The sequence below is a fragment of the Oryx dammah genome, unplaced genomic scaffold, assembly GCF_014754425.2.
Source record: "Oryx dammah isolate SB20612 unplaced genomic scaffold, SCBI_Odam_1.1 HiC_scaffold_27, whole genome shotgun sequence".
NCBI classification, from domain to species: domain Eukaryota; kingdom Metazoa; phylum Chordata; class Mammalia; order Artiodactyla; family Bovidae; genus Oryx; species Oryx dammah.
Genome location: NW_024070211.1, coordinates 29,336,219 through 29,352,165, shown reverse-complemented (window position 1 = coordinate 29,352,165; position 15,947 = coordinate 29,336,219).

Genomic DNA, 15,947 nt, shown 5'->3' with positions numbered 1-15,947 from the left:
TACAGCTCAGTGTTACAGCTCTATTTTATTTAGAAGATAGCAGGTAAATCCATCCTCGAGGCGTGAGGGCACGTGGATCTGAAGACACGAGGAGAAGGGTGCCCCAGAGCCGTGGGAGAGAGAGCTGGCTTTGGCTCCTCCATTTACATGTTTATCTCCCCCTGGACCTGTCCTATGTAAATTGGGCCAGCCAGGAGTGTTGTTTGTTTTACCTGAGGTCCTCACTCCGGTCCTCGGACCTTCTTTTGTTTCATTTTCGCGGGCTTTTCCCTTCCTTGTCTTGTAGCCACCGCCATTTTGGACTCCTTTTCCCTGTTCTACTGACCTAACACTTGGGACTGGTAGACATTATGGAGGGCTAGCTCCCCCAGCCACCTTCAGTGTAAGTTCCATGTGAGGTCGAGTAACTCACTTGAGGAAAGTGAAAGTGTTGTCCAACTCTTTGCCACCCCATGGACTATAACCTGCCAGGCTGCTCTGTTCATGGGATTCTCCAGGTAAGAATATTGGAGTGGGTAGCCATTCCCTTCTCCAGCGAATCTTCCTGACCCAGGGATCAAACCCAGGTCTCCCACATTATGGGCAGACCCTTTACCATCTGAGCCACAGGGGAAGCCCTAAACATGAGGACAGGGCTTCCCTGATGGCTCAGTGGCAAAGAATCCACCCACCTGCCACTGCAGGAGACACTGGTTCAGTCTCTGGTCCAGGAAGCTGCCACCTGCCTCAGAGCAACTAAGTCCATGCATCGTAACCACCGAGCCTGTGCGCTGGAGCCCGGGAGCTGCAACTACTGAAGTCATGAAGATGTCCTCTCCCAAAGCAAGAGCACAGGAACAAGAATGCAATGGGGAAAGGACAGTTTTGGTCAATATCAGTTTTCCCCTGGATCACAGAGTCCTCATGAGCTACAAAACCCTGCAGCATTTGGCTGGGTCTCCTGACATTGTTTCATGCTCTTTGCACTTGGCCCCTTTTGCCAGAGAGTACCCTTCACTTTCTGAAACAAGGGGGTTCATTTTCCATCTAGCAATCACATTTGCCCCCCGAAAAAGTGGACAGTGGGGCTGCACACAGACAAGCCCCACACAAGCGTTACTGAAGGATCTTTCTCCTGTTGACTAAAAAAGATGCACAAGGTGAGAGTGATGAGTTAAGTTTTATTTGGAGCAAAATGAGGACTGCTGCCTGGAAGAGAGCACCTCAGATAGCTCAGATAGACTGCTCCAAAGAGGCAGTGCTGTGCTTAGTCGCTCAGTCGTGTCCGCCTCTTTGCAACATGGGCTGTAGCCCACCAGGCTCCTCTGTCCATGGGTTTCTTCAGGCAAGAATACTGGAGTGGATTGCCATGCCCTCCTCCAGGGGCTCTTCCCAACCTAGGGATCAAACCCAGGTCTCTTGTATTGCAGGCAGATTTTTTACCTTCTGAGCCACCAGGGAAACCCAAAGAGGCAGTGGGGGAAGGTCAATACATAAGATTTTGGTGAAGGAGGAGTGCAATGCAGTCAAGTGCTTACTTTACAAAAGGTTTTCTGCTAGTCATGAGGAGCTGATGTCACCATGAAAGGATTTAGGGATTTTCTAGATATGAGGAGATGCAAGGATTAGGATCATTAAATCAGTTCCTGAAAATGTTTAACTATTTAAAGACCTATTTCATCAGATTCCCTGGAGCACACAGTGCTTCACTCTCCGCCCTGAACTCCCTCAGCGAGTGCTGAAGCAATACAGTGTTCAATCTCTGCAAAGGCAGATGGCAAATGCCCTTGTTGCTCAGTCGCTGGCAAATTCTCTTTGTTGTTTAGTTGTTAGTTGTTTTTGAGACCCCATGGACTGTAGCCCACCAGGCTCCTCTGTCCATGGGATTGTCCAGGCAAGAATACTGGCATGGGTCGCTATGCCCTTCTCCAGGGGATCTTCCAAATCCAGGGATCGAACCTGTGTCTCCTGCTTGGCAGGCAGATTCTTTACCACTGAACTACCTGGGAAACCCAGCAAATTCTCTTGGCAAGTGCCAATTTGTAGTTGACACTCCTAAGCCCATTTATTTATTTTTGGCTGTGCTGGGTCTCCATTGCTACAAGGGCTTTCTCTGTTGCAATAGCTTCTTTTGTGAAGCACAGGCTCTAGGGCGTACAGCTCAATAGTTTCTGCGCACAGGTTTAGTTGCCTGGAAGCATATGGGGGGATCTTTCTGTAACAGGAACAGAACCCATGTACCCCACATTGGCAGGCGGATTCCTAACCACTGGACCACCAGGCTTCCCAAGTGGTACAGTAGTAAAGAGTCTGCTTGCCAGTGCAGGAGACTCCAGAGACTCTGGTTTGATCCCTGGGTCAGGAAGATCCCCTGGAGTAGGAAATGGTAACCCACTCCAGTATTCTTGTCTGGAGAATCTCATGGACAGAGGAGCCTGGCAGGCTACAGTCCACAGGGTTGCAAAGAGTCAAACACAACTGAGCGACTGAGCATGCACGCACGCAGACCATCAGGGAAGTCCCTCCTGAGCCTATTTTCTGAAATTGTTAGGGAAAGCACGCTGATTGAAACCTTGCACCCTGTCCAGGCACCATAGTAACCATTTGCATGAGTCGTTTTATGACAGGAGGTCCTGGTAAGGAACAGGGAACTAATAAGCCTCCACCAACCAGAAGAGTTCGGGAAAGGTCAAAAGGAGACAACACCTGTCCAACTACCTCCCAGAATCCCTCTCACTAACATCCATCTTGGCTGAGCGATGCGTGTGCCACCAGGAAAGACTCTGAATTAGAATGTTTGGCCAAAGACCACCCAGAAACTAATCCAATCACCATAAAACCCGAGACTTCGAGTCCACGCAGCAGAGCAGTTCTCCTGGTTTCCCTGACCCTACTGCTCTCCACCCGGGTGCCCTTTCCCTTAAAATCTCTTGCTTTGTCAGGACATGTGTCTCCTTGGACAATTCATTTCTTAGTGTTAGACAAGAGCCCAGTATCAGGCCCTGGAAGGGGTCCACCTTCCTGCAACAAAATCAAGATTATGTGAACTGAAAAAACACACAACATTAAAGTTGTGAGTTAAGTTTTATTTAAGGTACCTTACTGAGGACCTTAGCCTCTCAGATAGCTCTGAGGAACTGCTTCCAGAGAGATAAGGGAGGAGCCAGAATATTCAGGATCTTTTTGTGTGTGTGTGTGTGTGTGTGTGTGTGGCTGGAAAAAAAAAAAAAACAAAAAACCTGTGTTTAAGCAGAAAAAGATAACTGTTAATTACAAAGAACAGATATGCCAAGTTAATGACTTTAGTGCTTAAAGGGAGGATGCAAGAATCTGAGGTCATTAAAATTCTTCCTTAGATAGGTATCTTAACTATCTAGGACCTCTTGTATCCAAAGCAGAGAATGCATCATTGTGGGTTTTTTTTCCGTTTATCCCCCACTCAGGGTACACTGTTGGTGGACGACTACAGTGACCAGTGCCTTGATCCTGTAGTACCAGAATGGCAGGCATCATTTTTTTCTTTACAACTGTAATTCTGAAAGAACATCTGCAGAACCAGGCCCAGGGTGACCATTCACAATAGGTACTCAATAAGTGATGTCTTCTCCTCTGGACCCTATCTTAGGCCTGGATAAAAGAGATAAAAGGCCTTTATCTCTAAGACCCTTAGCAGATTATTAATTAAGCCCCTACTGTCTGAGAGTAACTATCTTTTCGAAGTCTGGATGCCAGTTTCTTTTGTAGAATCAGAGAGAAAGAAGCAATGAGGAACTAAAATCCAAAGGCAGAAAAAAGAGGGAGAGGTAGCGGGGAAATAAAGTGAAAGGGTCTTCAGTTTGTGTCCAACTCGGTCGTGTCCAACTCTTTGCAACTCCAGGGACTGCACTATGCCAGGCTTCCCTGTACATCACCAACTGAGACAGTAGTCTGGCGTCTTCTCTGTCAGTGGGTTTTCCAAATAAAGTCGTATTCCTTGCCTCAACAATTCATCTCTCCAATTCATTGGCCTGTTCTGCAGCGAGCAGAGGGAGCTTGGACTCTGTAACACTATCTCCCTTAGACTGTGAAAGGGTCTTCAGTCTTGCAAAACATCTACAAGGGAATGGCCAGCCTCTTTGGAATGGGGAGTTAATCTCTTCTTTTTTTTTGCAGCTATTCACAGGTGGGCAGAGTCAGATTATCTCTCTAGGAGTTGAACAAAGGCCCTTTAGTTTACAGGCAGAAGGGCAGGGTCTTCTGAGGCAGGCCGTTATGTATGATTGTAATAACAAAAGCAACAAAAAAGCAAGTCAAAGAAATAGTTTCAACATGGAGTCAGGGTTAGCTTCTTTGCCGCAACACTAGTAAAAGACCAAGTAATTGCAGTCTTGCCAGTTTTACCAGTGCTGGGATAGAGGAGTGCTCACTTGCATCCATGGAATCCCAGAGAAAGGAGCATGGGGAGGGAGTGAGGGGATATTTCAGGAAAGACTCCTGAGGGGGAATATTCCCCGGTGGCCCAGTGGTTAAGACTCTGCACTGGGGTGGGAGGATCGCCAGGTTCCATATGTTTTTGTTGTTCACTCATTAAGTTGTGTCTGACAAAATGTGCCAATGCACCATTTCTATGGAGGTAAAATATATTTCTCCCACACCACTGATTTTGGACTTGGTCTTGTGACTCACTTTTACCAATGGAATGTTAGCAGACATGATACAAAAGAGGTCTTAAATGTGCTATAATGGTTAACTTGGACTCTAGCCACAACTTTCACCATGCAAACATTCCGGGTAGTCAGTTGCTAGGCTAAGGAGAGTCAAAGACACATAGAGGCGACTTGGACCCACTCACAGCTGGAAGTCAGCCCAGCCCAGTAGTTGTTCTGTCGCTCAGTCATGTCCGACTCTTTGCGACCCCATGGACTGCAGCACGCCAGGCTTCCCTGTCCTTCACCATCTTCCTGAGTTTGCTCAAACTCATGTCCATTGAGTCGGTGATGCCATCCAACCATCTCATCCTCTGTCACCCGCTTCTCCACCTGCCCTCAATCTTTCCCAGCATCAGGGTCTTTTCCAGTGAGTCAGCTCTTCACATCAGGTGGTCAAAGTGTTGTAGCCACGCATTCCGGGAAACAAACTCACTCAGAAGGGCAATGCAGAAGGTGGAGTGCAGTTTATTACACCAGCAGGTACAAGGCAGTCTCTTCTTAGCCAAGGGTCCCAACTAATTTTTGTGAAAACCTTATATACCCTAAGTGTATAAGGTTCCATGACACTAGTCTGAACAAAGGAAAAAGAAAGATATAATCAAAGTTAACACGTGATCAAGATACAATCAAAGTTAACCTGTGATCATATAGCCTGGGTAGTTAACAGTGGACAATTACCAATATGCCTGTGGTCATACCCCAATAAGCATAATAGAATGTATGATTCTATTCAGTTACTCAGATAGTTAGGGTATTCTTTTAAGCGATGGAGAGCCCTGGGGCTCTTTCTTCCCGAGGCCTGGTTTTCCAGTTGGTATGTCATTTCCATAGATACTGCGCATACAGCTGTAAGTCCACAGTGCAGCCCAAGATGGAGTCCTGCTTTCAAGATAGAGCCTGTTCTGTTTCCTCCATCAAAAGTATTGGAGCTTCAGCTTTAGCATCAGTCCTGCTGAAACCTTTTACCTCAGACTGGGACTTGAAACCCACTTGGCTGGGCTCGAACCCGGCCAAAACTCACAGCACCTGGTTTCAGAACCTAATGAAGGTCAGGTCCTTGATGTCTCATCACAGAAAGAATTCAGTGAGAGACAAAGTAAGTGATAGGTAAGAAGTAGCTTTATTCAGACTCAGAGAGAAGCACACTCCAGAGTGGGCCATCACAGAGGGCGAGTGTGCTGCTAAGTCGCTTCAGTCGTGTCCGACTCTGTGCGACCCCATAGACGGCAGCCCACTAGGCTCCTCAGTCCCTGGGATTCTCCAGGCAAGAATACTGGAGTGGGTTGCCATTTCCTTCTCCAATGCATGAAAGTGAAAAGTGAAAGTGAAGTCGCTCAAGTCGTGCCCGACTCTTAGCGACCCCATGGACTGCAGCCTACCAGGCTCCTCCATCCATGGGGTTTTCCAGGCAAGAGTACTGGAGTGGGGTGCCATTGCCTGGACTATTTGGGCACAAATTGCTTTTCTGTTTCCTGCCCTCCTGGAAACCAACAAGATGGTAGGACAGATAAGTGTGGGATAAAATTTTCCAGAAGAACAGGGTATAGTGGGGAGAGAAGGAATAATTTAAACAAGGAGTATTCTGGAATTGGAGGATGATAAACAGGCTACTAAGACCAGAGCATGAAGTAAGTCATTGGGAATTTAGACAGCGGATGTTTCTACCTCCTGGGTGGCATCCTTGTTGGACAGATTGCCTGAGATATTGTCTGATTCAAGCAACTCCACATTCTATAGGGAGGACAGTTCTCCCTATAGCATTGTGGAGGGCGAGTGTGGGGGCCCCGAAATGTGGCCTGGTTAGTTTTTATGGGCTAGCTGATTTCATAGGCCAATAAATGGGAAGATTATTCCAACTGTTTTGGGGACGGTGTGGAGATTTCCAAGAACTGGGCCCCTACCTGCTCTTTGGTCTTTTGATGGTGTCTTGGAGCTGTCATGGTGCCTCATTTAGTTTGTTGAGGATCAAGATCTAATCGAAGGTGACTTGTCTGCCATCTTGGACCCATTTTATTCTTTTATTTTTTTTAATATTTATTTATTTGGCCGTGCTGAGTTTTAGTTGCAGCGTGTGGGATTCTTCATCTTTGCTGTGGCATGTGAACTCTCAGTTGTGGCATGTGGGATCTAGTTCCCAGACCAGGGATCGAACCCAGGCCCCCTTCACTGGGAGCTGGGAGCATAGACGCTTAGCCACTGGACCATCAGGAAACTCCTGATGCATTTGATTCTAATTGGTTCATGTTGTACCTTGGACTATGTCATTCTTTTAAAAGTTGTGCCCTGCCCCCTTCCTTCCTGTTTCACTTCAGTGAATATGCAGGGTGGATTTCCTTTAGGATTCACTGGTTTGGTCTCCTTACTGTCCCAAGGACTCTCATTAGTCCTCTCCAACATCACAGGTCAAAAGCATCCATTTCTTCAGTGCTCAGTCTTCATGGTCCAGCTCTCACATTCGAACATGACTACCAGAAAAACCATAGCTTTGACTGTATGGACTATAAGATCTTCCCTGGTGGCTCAGAGGTTAAAGCGTCTGCCTCCAATGCAGGAGACCCCGGTTTGATCCCTGGGTCAGGAAGATCCCCTGGAGAAGGAAATGGCAATCCACTCCAGTATTCTTGCCTGGAGAATCCCATGGATGGAGAAGCCTAGGGGTCGCAAAGAGTCGGACACAACTGAGCGACTTCACCTCACCTTACCTTACCTTACCTATATGGACGTTTGCTGGCAAAGTGATGTCTCTGCTTTTTAATATGTCTTGGTTTGTCACAGCTTTTCTTCCGAGGAGCAAGCTTCTCTTAATTTCATGGCTGCAGTCATCGTCTGCAGTGATTTTGGAGACCAAGAAAATAAAGTCACTATTTCCACTTTTTGCCCATCTATTTGCCCTGAAGTGATGGGACCGGATGCCATGATCTTAGTTTTTTGAATGTTGAGTTTTAAGCCAATTTTTTCACTCTCCTCTTTCACCTTCACCAAGAGGTTCTTTAGTTCCTCTTCATTTTATGCCATTAAAGTAGTATCATCTGTATATCTGAGGTTGTTGATATTTCTCCCAGCAATCTTGATTCCAGCTTGTGAGTCATTAAGCCTAGCACTTCATATAATGTGCTCTGCATATGGGTTTCCCTGGTAGCTCAGATGGTAAAGCATCTGCCTGCAATGCGGGAGACCCAGGTTCAATCCCCCAGTCAGGAAGATCCCCTGGAGAAGGAAATGGCAACCCACTCTAGTACTCTTGCCTAGAAAAACCCATGGATGGTGGAGCCTGGTGGGCTACAGTCCATGAGTCGCAAAGAGTCGAACACGACTGAGCAATTTCACTCACTCTGCATATAAGTTAAATAAGCAGGGTGATAATATACAGCCTTGACGTACTCCTTCCCCAGTTTTGAACCAGTCTGTTGTTCCATGTCCAGTTCTAACTGTTGCTTCTTGACCTGCCTACAGGTTTCCTAGCAGGCAAGTAATGTGGTCTGGTATTCTTATCTCTTTAAAAATATTCCACATTTGTTGTGATCCACACAGTCAAAGGCTTTAGCGTAGTCAGTGAAGCAGAAGTAGATGTTTTTTTGGAATTCCCTTGCCTTTTCTATGATCCACCATATGTTGGCAATTTGATCTCTGATTCCTCTGCCTTTTCTAAATCCAGCTTGTACATTTGGAAGTTCTTGGTTCACATACTGCTGAAGCCTAGCTTGATGGATTTTAAGCGTAATCTTGCTAGCATGTGAAATGAGTGCAATTGTACAATAATTTGAACATTCTTTGGCATTGCCTTTCTTTGGGATTGGAATGAAAACTGACCTTTTTCATTCCTGCGGCCACTTTTGAGTTTTCCAAATTTGATGGCACATTGAGTACAGCACTTTAACAGTACTTAGCACTTTCATAAAGAAATAGGAATAGATAGCTAGTTGGAAGCTGCTGTATAACAAGGAGCTCAGCTGGGTGCTCTGTGATGACCTAGAGGGGTGGGTGGAGGGAGGGAGGCTCAAGAAGGAGGGGATATAGGTATACATGTGCACATACAGTTGATCCTCTTTGTGGTACAGCAGAAACACAGCACTGTAAAACGATTATATTCCAATTAAAAAGAAGAAATAGGGAGTAGAAAGAATGGCAGATTCAACATCCCAGGAGCAAGGGTGTATCCCAGCTTTGCCACTGAGAGGCTGTGAGGCCCAGCTCCTTTCCTATAATGGGTTTAATGGGTCTAATCCTACTGCTCTTTCCTGCCTCCTATGACTTACACATTGTGATGTTGTTAGTGACTCTACCAGATGAGTCTCCGAGAGTCAGATGACTGAGCCACTGAACAACAATTCTTAGATGAAAGAGAACTGGAATCAGGAGTGAGAAACATGCTCACCAGCCCAAACTCAAAGAATGGAGACACAAGTTGCCGCGGGAAGCAAGCTTTAATGACAGTCTTGCAGCTGTCTGGTGGGCCGGCACACCCAGAGCTGTTACACTCATCCTTAACACGCAGGTCCCTCCCCTAGTTCCTCCCTGACTGACTACTGTGGGGTGAACAACCACCTAGGTTTGATCCCACCCTCTTTATGGGCTGGCCCTTCCCTGACATCTTCTTTCCTCCTTTCCTGCGGACCTATTCCTGTTCTGATGTTTTGAATTTACCGATAGAATGAACCCGTGTGAAAATCCTAGGCATCCCACCCTCCATTTGTTTGTCTGGATTTTCCAGTTTTCTAACTCTTATGAAAGTGAAGGTGTTAGTCAGTCAGCTGGGTCCCATTCTTTGTGAGACCATGGAATGTAGCCCACCAGGCTCCTCTGTCCACGGAATTCTCCAGGCAAGAATACTGGAGTGGGTTGCCATGCCTTTCTACAGGGGATCTTCCTGACCCAAGGATTGAACCTGAGTCTCCAGCATTGGAGGCAGATTCTTTATCGACGGAACCACCAAGGATGCATTTGTAATCCTTACAGCTATCCGCTATTACAACGTCAGAGCTGGCTATTCTTGAAATTGGACCACTGTAACTTTTAAGCCTTCCCCAGCGGGCAACCCACTCCAGTACTCTTGCCTGGAAAATCCCATGGACAGAGGAGCGTAGTAGGCTACAGTCCATGGGGTCACAAAGAGTCGGACACAACTGAGCAACTTCACTTCACTTTAGCGATCAGTGCAAAGAAATATAGGAAAAGAACAGAATGGGAAAGATTAGAGATCTCTTCAAGAAAATTAAAGATACCAAGTGAACATTTCATGCAAAGATGGGTTCAATAAAGGACAGAAATGGTAGGGACCTAACAGAAGCAGAAGATATTAAGAAGAGGTGGCAAGAATACACAGAAGAACTGTACAGAAAAGAGCTTCACGACCCAGATAATCATGATGGTGATCACTCACCTAGAGCCAGACATCCTGGAATGTGAAGTCAAACAGGCCTTAGAAAGCATCACTATTAACAAAGCTAGTGAGGTGATGGAATCCCAGGTGAGCTATTTCAAATCCTGAAAGATGATGCTGTCAAAGTGCTGCACTCAATATGCCAGCAAATTTGGAAAACTCAGCAGTGGCCATAGGACTACAAAAGGTCAGTTTTCATTCCAATCCCAAAGAAAAGCAATGCCAAAGAATGCTCAAACTACCGCACAATTACACTCATCTCACATGCTAGTAAAGTAATGCTCAAAATTCTCCAAGCCAGGCTTCAGCAATACGTGAACCGTGAACTTCCATATGTTCAAGCTGGTTTTAGAAAAGGCAGAGGAACCAGAGATCAAATTGCCAACATCCGCTGGGTCATGGAAAAAGCAAGAGAGTTCCAGAAAAACATCTATTTCTGCTTTATTGACTATGCCAAAGCCTTTGACTGTGTGGATCACAATAAACTGTGGAAAATTCTGAGAGAGATGGGAATACCAGACCACCTGACCTGCCTCTTGAGAAACCTATATGCAGGTCAGGAAGCAACAGTTAGAACTGGACATGGAACAACAGACTGGTTCCAAATAGGAAAAGGAGTACGTCAAGGCTGTATATTGTCATCCTGCTTATTTAACTTATATGCAGAGTACATCATGAGAAACACTGGGCTGGAAGAAGCACAAGCTGGAATAAAGATTGCCAGGAGAAATATATCAATAACCTCAGATATGCAGAGGACACCACCCTTATGGCAGAAAGTGAAGAGGAACTAAAAAGCCTCTTGATGAAAGTGAAAGAGGAGAGTGAAAAAGTTGGCTTAAAGCTCAACATTCATAAAACGAAGATCATGGCATCTGGTCCCATCGCTTCGTGGGAAATAGATGGGGCAACAGTGGAAACAGTGTCAGACTTTATTTTTGGGGGCTCCAGAATCACTGCAGATGGTGACTGCAGCCATGAAATTAAAAGATGCTTACTCCTTGGAAGGAAAGTTACGACCTTTCCTCAATATGACCTTTTCCATATTGAAAAGCAGAGACATTACTTTGCCAGCAAAGGTCCATCTAATCAACGCTATGGTTTTCCCAGTGGTCATGTATGGATGTGAGAGTTGGACTGTGAAGAAAGCTGAGCGCCGAAGAATTGATGCTTTTGAACTGTGGTGTTGGACAAGACTCTTGAGAGTCCTTTGGACTGCAAGGAGATCCAACTAGTCCACCCTAAAGGAGACCAGTCCTGGGTGTTCATTGGAAGGACTGCTGCTGAAGCTGAAACTCCAGTACTCTGGCCACCTCATGTGAAGAGTTACCTCATTGGAAAAGACCCTGATGCTTGGAAGGGATTGGGGGCAGGAGGAGAAGGGGATGACAGAGGATGAGATGGCTGGATGGCATCAGCAACTCGATGGACATGAGTTTGAGTGACCTCCGGGAGTTGGTGATGGACAGGGAGGCCTGGCATGCTGTGATTCATGGAGTCACAAAGAGTCAGACACAACTGATTGACTGAACTGAACTGAACTAAACTTTTATTTCTTACATCAGGTTAGATTAGAGCTTCTCCTTCCTACAAGGAAATGTTGCTATATGAGGAAGGGCTACAGAACCAGCCTGACATCCACCTGGGGCACCACAGTGGTTAGCCAGGGTGGAGGGCAAAATGTTTTTCAATCTCTCCTGACTATCAGAATCCCCTGAGGAGCTTATGAATATATATATAGATTCCTTTGGGGATATCTCTTTCTAGACCTCTTAATCAGAATCTTTAGGGAATGTAGTAATGAATGTCTGAAGGCAAATCCAATTATCAACCAGCTTTGGTGCTAGATGGATCTGTTGTTGTTCCGTCACTAAGTTGGGTCAGACTTTTTATGACCCCATGGACTGCAGCACACCAGGCTTCCCTATCCTTCATTATTTCCTGGAGTTTGCTCGAAATGTCCATTGAGTCGATGACGCCATCCAGCCATCTCATCCTCTGTCTTGTCTGCTTCTCCTCTTGCCTCCAATCTTTCCCAGCATCAGAATCTTTTTCCAGTGAGTCAGCTCTTTGCATCAGGTGGCCAAAGTATTGAAGCTTCAGCATCAGTCCTTCCAATGGAGGAATATTCAGGGTTGATTCCTAGGGGCTCTCTGTCTGGAGTCGGTGACGAGGAACAAAGGAGTTAGGACCTTAATTTCTTCCTCTTGCATTGTTTCAAAGACTGGAGCCTAGTAATTGAATCTGGCAGTGGCTCTTTGGCCTTCTTTCTGATAAGTAACTACAAGGGGAAAGGATGTTGTAAGGGTAAACACCAGATACAGGATGTATTTAGCATAGAGTCAAAGGAAAATAGGTGTGAAATGTAGCTCCTGCAGAGTTAGGGGCTGAAAAGCAAAGATAGTTACAGACATGCAGAGTTAGGAGCTGTTAAAAAGACTAGGAATGTTCAGGCCTGCTCACTGTTCTGTTTATCTTCTTTGTTATCAGGGAAGGGAAAGAAAAGAGCCTCATTCTTTTTTCCTTTTCACTGCAACACTTCCTTTGTCATTGAGCAAAAAAAAAAAAAAACAGAGAGAATGCTCCCTGTATCTCCACTTGCCTATCAAATAGGTGACTGCTTCTCAAATTTTTGTGTGCAAACAAAACGTGTTGTGTGCATGCTAAGTCACTTCAGTTGTGTCCGACTTTATGACCCCATGGACTGTAGCCTGCCAGGCTCCTCTGTCCAGGGGGATTCTCCAGGCAAGAATACTGGAGTGGTTTGCCATTCCCTTCTCCAAGGGATCTTCCCGACCCAGGGATTGAACCCGTGTCTCTTATGTCTCCTGCATTGGCAGCGGGATTCTTTACCCCTAGCACCACCTGTTGTTGCTGTTGTTCAATCACTCAGTCATGTTGGACTTTGGGACTCCTGTAGCACACCAGGAGTGTCCTTGTTCTTCATCATCTCCAGGACCTTGCTCAAGCTAATGTCCATTGAGTCAGCGATGCCATCCAACCATATCATCCTCTGTCGTCCCCTTCTCCTCCTGCCTTCAATCTTTCCCAGCATCAGGGTCTTTTTCAATGAGTTGGCTGTTTGCATCTGGTGGCCAAAGTATTGGAGCTTCAGCATCAGTCATATCAATGAGGGTTAATTTCCTTTAGGGTTGACTGGTTTGATCTCCTTGCAGTCCAAGGGACTCTTAAGTGTCTTCTCCAACACCATAGTTCAAAAGCATCAGTTCTTCGATGCTCAGCTTTCTTTATGGTTCAACCCTCATGTCCATACGCTGGTAAAACCATAGCTTTGACCTCAGAAGCCCATAAATCACATAGAAATCTTGTTAAAATGTAGATTCTGCTTCAGTAGGGGGTTGGGGCCTGAGAGTCCACATTTCTAATGTGTTCCAAGTTGTGCTGGACTGTGGGTGGGAGGCCCATACTCTTAGTGGTGAGGTCATGGGCATCTCAACCTTAATAGGTCCACCATTTAATTCCTAATTCCTTCACCCATCCAAAGCCTAGTCTGAATGAGGATTCTTGCAACTTCTTCCATCCTTTCTCCATCAGGGATGCAAAATGCACAGGAGGGGCTGAAGGAAGGGACAGGAGAAGGAGCTTCAGCTTTGTGAGTGCTGTCCAACAGAAATACAGTGTGAGCTACATGAGTAATTCAAAATTTTTCATTAAGCACATTTAAAAAGTGAAAGGAGGGATTTCCCAGGTGGTCCAGTAGTTAAGAGTCCAAGCTTCCAGAGCAGGGATATATGAGGCTCAGGTTTGATCCCTGGTTAGGGAAATAAAATCCCATATACTGTGCAGTGTGGCCAAAAAATAAAAAGTAAAAAGAAACATGCATTTAATTTTAGTAATATATTTGTTTAACCAAGCATATCTAAAAATATTATTTCAACATTTAATCAGTATAAAAATTATTAATGGGAATTTTTTCCATGATAAGTCTTTGATTTTTTTTTTTCAGTCTGTGCAAAGCACGCAGGATCTTACTTCCTATGTCACTTCCCCTGTAGAGGAAACACAGGGTCTCAACCACTGGATCACCAGGGAATTCCCTTATGCTAAGTCTCTGACGTCCAGTGTGCCGTGTACACTTACAGCACATCTGGATTTGGATGTTAAATTTTCATCAAAAATATGGAATCTTTAGTTTTTATAAAATGTACAGTTGAAAAAGTGAATTCACATATCAAGTTTGTTCCAAACATATTTGAGTGTTTTCCAATAACTGAAAACATTTAAAATACAATTGCTGCTGCTGCTAAGTCGCTTCAGTCGTGTCCGACTCTGTGCGACCCCATAGATGGCAGCCCACCAGGCTCCCCCATCCCTGGGATCCTCCAGGCAAGAACACTGGAGTGGGTTGCCATTTCCTTCTCCAGTGCATAAAAGTGAAAAGTGAAAGTGAAGTCGCTCAGTCGTGTCTGACTCCTAGCGACCCCACAGACTGCAGCCTACCAGTCTCCTCTGTCCATGGGATTTGCCAGGCAAGAGTACCGGAGTGGGTTGCATTTGTTAGTTGCACTAGCCGTATTGAAATATTTAGTAGCCAAATGTAGCTGGTGGCCACATTGGACAGCACAGACCTAGAGCAATTACTATGTGGTCATCAGCTGGGAGAATATTCTTTGGGTCGAGGTCTATGCTGTAATTCTTCTCAGACCCCAAGGCTTCAGATGCATGGCCTGCACTCGGTACTTAGTACTGGTAAAGAATGTATTCCCCACCTTGTATTCCTTTAAGACACGACCAGTTTCCAAATGCGACCACTAGGGGGCAGGATCTGGCTATCATCTCTTGGCAAGGAAAGGGAACCACAACGTTTTTCTAGGTGGAAAATGGTTTACAATGCAGCGTTTTTCATACTGCTGGTCGTGACCCATTAGTAACATCAATTCAATAGATAATGCCAACATTTTTAAAAAAAGGACTAGAAAAAAATGCGAATATAGGCATTGTTATTGTTTTGTGGAACTTTGATTCAGTCTTATTTCTGTACATATTGTATATGGGTCTTCATGTAAAATGTCTTTCTTACTGTGAGTCAAGGTCAAACAAGCCTTAAAATCACTCTAATTTCCCTTATCTACAGATAACATCCTTATAGATATGGGTGTGTGTGTCTGTGCAGTGGCAGGCATGCCGTTACTATTCTCTAAGTGACAAGCTATGTGAAGGTGGTGGAGGGCTACTCAGAACTGAAAGAGCTTGGGGTATTCCAGAAACTTCCAGGAGAGCTGTGTGCCTGAAGAGCGGGGAGCACTGGGCATGGCCTAAGAGGAGGCTGACTGCGGACATGAGCAGGGCCTGGTCTGCAGAACCTCCGGGGCCTTGTTAAGGATTTGGAGTTTCACTGTATAGGGAAGCCACTGAACGGTTTTGAGTAGGGGAAGGACCTGATCTGTGCTGTATTTTAAGAAAATCCCCTGGTTCTGAGCGGAGGATGGGATGAGGGGTCAGTTCAGAGCTGTCTCAGTCAGTGGATGAAAGGTGGCATCTGGCCTTCACCTCTAAAGGGTCAGTACACCCCACCCACAGTCATCCGCCCCAAACCCATGTGTCTTCTCTGGCCTCGTTTGGCTGGCCCCCATCCATCTGCCCCTGACACCTATCTCCACCCTCCTCCTCACTGTGCTCAGGGCTGGCCTGGGTGGACATGGCAGGGGGCCCTTTGACCTCCAGCCTCAGCTAGGTTTGGCCAGTGGAGAGAGCCCCACAGGAGAGAGGTGGCCAGGAGCCAGTGGAGCTGGGATATTTGTTCTTCCTCCCAAAGGGTCACCAAGGACTGGCTTATTCCACAACCAAAGGTCACAACGGCAGTTAGGTGGCCCTGTCCCAGCAATTCTCTCCCTCCAAGTTCCATAACTGCTCCCTCCCTCGCCTGTCAGGCCTACACA